Source organism: Nycticebus coucang, chromosome 14 (assembly GCF_027406575.1).
Source record: "Nycticebus coucang isolate mNycCou1 chromosome 14, mNycCou1.pri, whole genome shotgun sequence".
Classification (NCBI taxonomy): Eukaryota; Metazoa; Chordata; class Mammalia; order Primates; family Lorisidae; genus Nycticebus; species Nycticebus coucang.
This window is the reverse complement of record NC_069793.1, coordinates 32435395-32443882: the sequence shown is the minus strand read 5'-3', so window position 1 is coordinate 32443882 and position 8488 is coordinate 32435395. Positions and strand designations below refer to the sequence as shown.

At 39.7% G+C, this 8488-nt stretch overlaps 1 long non-coding RNA gene across 1 annotated transcript in view; it reads right to left on the bottom strand.

Annotated features, from left to right (window-relative positions):
* Positions 1-1481: 1481 nt before the first annotated feature.
* The window catches only part of LOC128566028 (uncharacterized), a 120067-nt gene continuing 113060 nt past the window's right edge, over positions 1482-8488 (bottom strand). The window contains exon 5 of the long non-coding RNA XR_008374369.1: positions 1482-1773. This is a non-coding gene — a long non-coding RNA (uncharacterized LOC128566028). The remainder of the gene's footprint in view (positions 1774-8488) is intronic.

Below are 8488 nucleotides of genomic sequence, written 5' to 3'. Positions count from 1 at the left end.
TCTTAACTATGGTGATGATGATTGTTTTTATTATTTTCAACAGGATTTAACATGAGGTATAAAAGTCCATTTTTGATCACTCTGTCTACAGTGTGGGAAACACACTGGAGAGGCAACTTGGTAGAAGCCAGTTGGGGGAATATTGAATCAGTCGGATGATGGTTGAAAAGGAAAGAAATGGATGGACTTGAGAAATATTGCAGAGGTAAAAATCAATAAGGCCTGTTCAGTTGCATATAGGAGTGAGGATGTGCCAAGCATGACAAAGTCAGAAGCCCTATAATGACATTTTATTGTGACATGTGGATGCAATATGAAATAACTCCTTATTTTGCATATTTGCATCCTTCCTTCACTCTCACCATCTTTTCCTACTATGATACTTCTTTTCCTTCTTTCCAGAATAAAAATATATCAGAACAGGCTCTGCACCTATAGCTCAAGCGGCTAAGGTGCCAGCCACATCCACCAGAACTGGTGGGTTCTAATCCAGCCCAGGCCTGCCAAACCACAGTGACAACTACAACCAAAGAATAGCTGGGTGTTGTGGCAGGTGCCTGTGGTCCCAGCTACTTGGGAGGCTGAGACAAGAGAATCGCTTGAGCGCAGGATTTGGAGGTTGATGTGAGCTGTGATGCCATAGCACTCTACCCAGGGCGACAGCTTAAGGCTCTGTCTCAAAAAAAAAAAAAAAGAAAGAAAAAAGTATGTATATATAATATGATATATATATGTGTATATATATATATATATATATCAGAAAAATAAAAAGCAGGACCAAAAAGAGGCACCAGGTATAGAAGCATAAACTACGTGGAGACTTTCCTTCTGTTTGAAGAAGGCATTGTAATTAGACAGGAGGAGGAGATACAAGTCAAGAGAGGAAGAAAAGTAAATAGCATTAAAATGTTGGAGTTGATTTTTTAAAAATAAATGGGTAACATATACAGATGGATTTGGTTTTTTGTTTTGTTTTGTTTTTAATGCCTGTAAATGAGACTTTGAAAGTGTAGTGAGCATTTCAGCAGACTGAATTCAATTTTGGATACAAATGTCAAAGGACTGAGAAAAGCATCAGGAGATAAAATCAGGAGCGATGGTTTCTGGCCCTGGCTTTGCCACCAAAGAACATTTGAGCATGAAAAGCCCTGTAAGCTCCCTACTCAGCCTGCCTTGCAAGGATTCCATGAGACGAGATGGCACTTGTGTCCATGGACTCTGTCAAATTCCACCGGCTTGAGTGTGGCCCCAGAAGGGCCTTTTCCCTGTGCCCTCCCAAAGTGACTCTTATTGAGGTAAAGCTTTTCTGAGCTGGCCCACCAAAAATTGCTGAACAGTGAGGTGTTATTTCTGTATGCAACAAAATACAGTACCTCTTTTTTTTTTTTTTTATTTCTTGCCTAGGTTTATGGCTTGGCTGTGCTGAGCAGAAGGGAGGTTTGAAAGTGTAGCGAGCATTTGAGCAGACTGAATGCAATTTTGGATACAAATGTCAAGGAAAATCTCCCTTGGCTATGCGCTCCTTGCTTACCAAGGCGTGGTGTGATGCTCCATTGAGAAGCCTGCTGATCTCGCCAGCGCTGGGCTGATAATGATGCAGGGGGAGCTTAGGGAGGCCCGCTGAGCAGAAGGAGGAATGACCTTCTAGAGAACGCCCCTTGGGAAGATGCTGCTAGGCCCTCTGCACGCCCCGGACAGAGGGCAAGAGGTTGAAGAGCTGCTCCAGTCAGAGCTGTACCCGGATACATCCTGCATGTAGCTCCTTCCCTGCGCCTAGGGAAACAACAGGGATAGATCATCTCTAAGGCCTTTTCTTCCCAATATTTTATGATTCTGGCATTGAGAGCATGTACAGATGCTAGAGAGGACCACCAGCAAAGAGTGTATGATAACAATTGGCACAACTGTTGCCAGGGTAATTTGGTATTAGCTTTCAGATATTTTAATGGGCATACCCTTTGGCCCGGAAGTGTCCATTCTTGAAATGTATTCTATGGAAATACTATTGATAGTACATGTGTAAACCCAGATGTTTATAACAGCAAAACATCAAAATCAATTTATATTCCCACTAGTAGGGAAATGGTTAAATAAATCTGCTACACGACCATTATAAAGAATGCAGATCCCTATGCATAAAAAGAAAAATATCTAAGATAGAACTTAAGGTGAAAAAAATCAGATCACAGAGTAAAATATTTAGTATGATCACAAAAAAGATCTCCCATCAAACTTCTCAGAGAAGCTTCCTGTAGAGCTGTGTAGTTCAGTGGGGATAGTTGGGAGCCTCGTGTAGCTACTGAGTGCTCAAAGTGAGGCTGGCGAGACTAAAGAACTGATTCTTTAATTTATTTAATTTTAATTACTCCACATTTAATTTAAAAACCAGTACTTGACTCAGTTATCAGAAAAGTCTTAAGTATGTTTGCGACAACTTGGGTGTGTGCACCTACTTTGTTTTATGAAATCTAAATACAGATCAAGTATTTCCAATGGAACTTTAGCATCCAAATTGAGAAGATGTGTTGTAAGTGTAAAATACACACCAGATGTAGAAGACTTTGCATAAAAAAGAAAAATACCTCAATAATAATTTTGTCATTAACAATTTGATTATGAATAATTTATTATTGATCACCTGTTGAAATAATATTTTGGATCCGTTGGTGTAAATAAAATACATAATTAAAATTAATTTCACCTGTTTCTTTTTGCTTTTTTTGATGTGGCTACGAGAACATTTTAAAATAGATAGGTGGCTCGGGTTATATGTTATTGGACTGTGCCACTCTTGGGACTATGGGAGAAGGGACTAGGCTTTAACTTTTTACTTTATATACTTTTGTATTGATTTTGTTACTGTACGTGTGGGTTATTTACAAAGACCAATAAAGAATTTTTAAATTGTTAAAATAAAAGGTTAATTTCCATAATATATTTTGGATACACCAAGAAAATTATGGGGAAAAACACTCCCTCTAATTTGTTTATTTTGTGATGGTGTGTCAGGGTCTGAAATAAATGTCTTGCCATCAGGTTATAAAATGGATCTCACTGTGGTGTCTCCGTGATTTACCAGCAGTTTCTAATTGCCTGACCCTTTTTTTGAGTAGTGCTATCCTCAACAAGGATGCCTCTGCCTGACAGCCATCCCAGCTAGTTTGGAAAGGGATTATTTCTCAGAGAGTAGGAGTTAAGCTCAGGAGAGTTAGAAAAAAAAGGAAAAAGATAAATAATCTTAAAAGATATCTCCCCTCTCCTCTCTAGTTCCCTCCTTTCCCCATATCAAGATTCCTCAAAGCTTTAGGGATGTAGAGCTCTAGGCTGAACTTCCTACCTTACTAAATGACAAGGCCAGGATGTTCACATGTTCACATTCCCCACACAGCCGCGACTGTCTTATACATAAACAGATTATGGCTGTGACAATATCACTTTCAAAGGAGCACTAATCCCCTGAAGTCATGGAATCGGAAAACATTTGCTTCTCAATGCCTTGTGTCTGAGCTGCGTGTGAGAAAGACAGAAGAAGGAGAGGGGGAGGAAAGAATAGAGGAAAGGAGAAAGAAAAAGATTACATTTTGTAAAACCCTACTTTGCAACAGCCCTCAGAATGGGAGAAGATATTTGCAGGTTATGTCTCCAACAAAGGTTTAATAACCAGAATCCACAGAGAACTCAAACGCATTAGCAAGAAAAGAACAAGGGATCCCATCGCAGGCTGGGCAAGGGATTTGAAGAGAAACTTCTCTGAAGAAGACAGGCGCACGGCCTTCAGACATATGAAAAAATGCTCATCATCTTTAATCATCAGAGAAATGCAAATCAAAACTACTTTGAGATACCATCTAACTGCAGTGAGACTAGCCTATATCACAAAATCCCAAGACCAGAGATGTTGGCGCGGATGCGGAGAAAAGGGAACACTTTTGCACTGCTGGTGGGAATGCAAATTAATACATTCCTTTTGGAAAGAGATATGGAGAACACTTAGAGATCTAAAAATAGATCTGCCATTCAATCCTGTAATCCCTCTACTGGGCATATACCCAGATACCAAAAAGCACATCATAACAAAGATATTTGTACCAGAATGTTTATTGCAGCTCAATTCATAATTGCTAAGTCATGGAAGAAGCCCAAGTGCCCATCGATCCATGAATTGATTAATAAATTGTGGAATATGTACACAATGGAATATTAAGCAGCCTTAAAGAAAGATGGAGACTTTACCTGTTTCATGTTTACATGGATGGAGCTGGAACATATTCTTCTTAGTAAAGTATCTCAAGAATGGAAGAAAAAGTACCCAATGTATTCAGCCCTACTATGAAACTAATTTAGGATTTTCACATGAAAGCTATAACCCAGTTACAACCTAAGAATAGGGGGAAGGGGGAAAGGGAGGGGGGAGGTGGGTAGAGGGAAGGGGATTGGTGGGATTACACCAGCGGTGCATTTTACAAGGGTATATGGGAAACTTGGTAAATGGTCTGTGAAGCTAGTGAATGATGCCCCATGATTATATCAATGTACACAGCTATGATTTAATAAAAAAAAAAAAAAACCCTACTTTGCAGAGATAGGATAAAAAAACTGTCCCTCTGGTTTCTTCTTTGTTATGGTGGCAATCTCTTACACTATTTACAAGAATGGAAAAGCGATTCTCCAACGTACTCAATACCGATGTGAAGCCAGTGGATGATCGGATGCACAGCCCCTATCATTGGAAAACTCATTTCAATTCAAGTTGAGGGGAGGAGTGATGAGGGAGGGAAAGGGGATTGGGGGCTCTCACTGAATGGGCATGGGGTGGGGGTGTTGGGCACACCTTTGTGTGTGGGACACGACCACAAGAAGGACTCTACTTAACAAAATCAAATATTTTGACCTGATTGTACCCTCACATTAACCTGAAATGAATTTACTTTTTAAAAAAAGTGGATTATGATCTTTGTATACAAACCTATAGATACCTCAAATTGGCATTTTGGGTATGAGGTGATTGAGCTTGAATGGATGTCACAGGGCAACTTGGGCAGAGAAAAAATCAGCTGCAGTTCCCATAAAGCTCAGGAAATAGCTGTGGCAACGCTCCCCCAAACCCTGTACTACCGTTATCAGAGGTTCCATCTCCCTAGATCGTAGTTTCCTGTTTTTTGTCTTCTTTGCTATACTGAGCACTCCATAAGGCACCTCTAGCCCCAGTGCCGAGCATAGGGCATGGCAAATAGTAAGCTCTTAATAAAAGTTTATTGATTATTCTATGAAAGAAAGAGTGAAGATACAAACAGACCTACCATTCTAGGGTCAGCCATTATCTAAAACATCAACAAAATCAAAATTTCCTTTCAAAGATGGACTTGTAAAATGTCCCATCTTGTTCATTCATTCAACAGCTATTATGTGCCTATTGGGAGTTCTAAACTGACTAAATAAAAAGTAATTTAAATGTATACACACATAGTTCCTGCCCTCAAGAGAAGTTGCAGTCTGGGGAGAGCAGGAGGGCAAGGTTCAGACATAAATAAATTAAATAAAAGTTTACAAATTATAACAAGTTCTCTCCCACAGATGTGATCATGGGATGGTGCTAGAGAACAGAAGGGCTACACCAATCCAGCCAATGTATATGTTCTCTGAGGATTTAAGCTGAAGTATGGCAAATGAGAAGGGTCAACTATTAAACTTTTTACAAAGCATATGCAGGGGGCGAGCAATGTCCACGGCCTTTGTGCCTCGCTGGCTGCCTAAATGTGCTATGAAATTTGAACCTGACTTGATTCATTTGGGTTTTAGAGCCAGTGCTAATTTGCATGCCTGGCTGGGTGTCACCCTCTCTGGGAACCCATGTGTTCAGAGTTTGAAGAGAGTGACTTCCCTTATTTGAAGGGTGTGTGATTATGAGGGGATTCTCTGAGAGTGGCAATGGCAATGTCCTGCTGGTGAATTTCACTTGCTTCTAGACAAAGCTGTTTCATGTCTCTTCAAGGGAGCCTCTGCATTTCCCATCTGCTCTCACTGTTCAATTTCTGCTTTCAATATACATATTTTTGTTGACAGTAATTACATGTAGAGAAAGGAGTTCTGGGGATTCATAAGGAAGAGAACTCTTACTTTTCATCATATATTTCTTGTTCCTTTTGGATATTTGTAACTATCAACTTTTTGGAAGCTATGTTACAAAACTAACAAATAAAAATGGTAAACTACGTATATAGCTCTGTTTAACATGTCACCCTGTGACCATTCCTGAGATTTAGTTTTCTTTTTCTGATTATTTTTAAATTGTATTTGTATTTATTTATTATTGATACATATCAGATGTACGTATTTTTAGGGTATATGTGATAATTGAACAGATTCATAGATTTGTAAAGGTCAAAGCTATGTAATTGTATATCCATGAACTTAAATATTCATCTTCCTTTGTGCTAGAAACATTCTAATTATTCTCTTCTCTCTCTAGATTGTTGTAAACTGTAGTCACTCTACTGATCTATCAAACACTACAACTTATTTCTTCTATCAGCTGAATACTTGAACCCATTTATCAAAATCTCTTCATCCTCTTTTTCTGATTATTAATGCAATACAATATTGAAAAACCAAAGAAAGAATAAAACTCACTGTAATTTAATCATCCAGAGATTATCACTAATGTTGGTATATTTCTTTCTCTATGTCTTTTAAAAAATAGGATCAAATTCTCCATGTTAGTTTATAACTTGCTGTTCAATTCAATACAGTAGAATCTCTGTAAGTTGAGCACCCAAGGAAATGTAACAAACCAGTCAACATACAGAGGTGGTTAATATAAGGAACTTCCATTAAGTACATGTGATATATTTCCTGTCTATGAAAGTTAAGTCAACTTAAGGAGGTGGTCAGCTATGGAGGTTCTGCAGTAAATGTTGGCACCCTTCCATGGCAATAAATGCTAAGCTTTTGTATGGGTATATCATAACTTACATTAACTTGGGTGGTGTCTGTAGCTCAAGCAGCTAAAGTGCCAGCCACATACACCAGAGCTGGTGGGTTCGAATCCGGCCCGGGCCTGCCAAACAATGACAACTACAACCAAAAAGTAGCTGGGCGTTGTGGCAGGCGCCTGTAGTCCCAGCTACCTGGGAGGCTGAAGTAAGAGAATCACTTAAGCCCAGGAGTTGGAGGTTGCTGTGAGCTATGATGCTACAGCACTCTACACAGGGTGATAGCTTGAGGCTCTGTCTCAAAAAAAAATAATAATAATAAAATAACTTACATTAACCAATTCCTTTTGATGGACATGTAGCTTGCAATTGTTACCATATAATTAACTTTTAATATAAATATTTGTGAATTTTATGTGTCTGCCACCATCCACAGATGATTCTTCAATATTCAACAAACAATAGGGATTCTTCCTTGGTCATCAAAAAAATAAGATTTTCTTTACAAATATATAGTTAAGAAATTCAAGCAAGGTTCTATTTGGTGCAAATCTTATCTATGAACATCTAGACTGACCAAATTGAATTCAGGATTACTTCTTTCTTTCTTTCTTTCTTTATTTATTTATTTAATTTATTTTTTGCAGTTTTAGCCGGGACTGGGTTTGAACCCACCACCCACAGTATATGGGGCCGGCACCCTACTCACTGAGCCACAGGTGCAGCCCTCAGGATTGCTTCTTAACTTCACAAAATAATTTAAATAGCAAATTTCACTCAAGTATCAGCTTCCCGGAAGGTTGGGGATAGGAGGTAGGGAGATCTATTTCTGAAACGTGTAACACTTTATTTTAAGACTAGCTAGGTTTGGCGGTGCCTGTGGCTCAGTAAGTGGGGCACTGGCCCCATATGCCGAGGGTGGCGGGTTCAAACCCAGCCCCGGCCAAACTGCAACAAAAAATAGCCAGGTGTTGTGGCGGGCGCCTGTAGTCCCAGCTGCTCGGGAGGCTGAGGCAAGAGAATCACATAAGCCCAAGAGTTAGAGGTTGCTGTGAGCTGTGTGATGTCATGGCACTCTACCTGAGGGCGGTACAGTGAGACTCTGTCTCTACAAAAAAAAAAAACAAAAAACTAGCTAGGTTTGTTGGGGGAATGGGAGCTGCATTCCATAGGTGAAGAGTGTGGGGTAAGACGCAGAGTTCCAGGCACCCAGGAATCAGAAGTGGGGAGGCTGGAAGGAGGTGACTGTCCGAAGCTCTCACGTGCCAGGGCTTGAAAAAGGGAAACTCAACAGATTACTCTCCAACAAAATAGGCTTGGCCATCTTCTTGCTTATTCAGCCTGTCTTCAAGCCAGCAAGTACACAAAGAACCATTCCAATCTCAAACCTGACATTTCCCTTAGTTACAATCCTGTGATTTCCAAAAATACTCAATTTTCTGTTTCTCTTCAGCTGTAGCAACCTGCCCTCTTAAATAGCTTCTTTATCTGGTGGGGTAATTACAGCCTGTGACTAACAGCTGTGGTTCATAAACATGAGTTTTACCGTTTGGGTC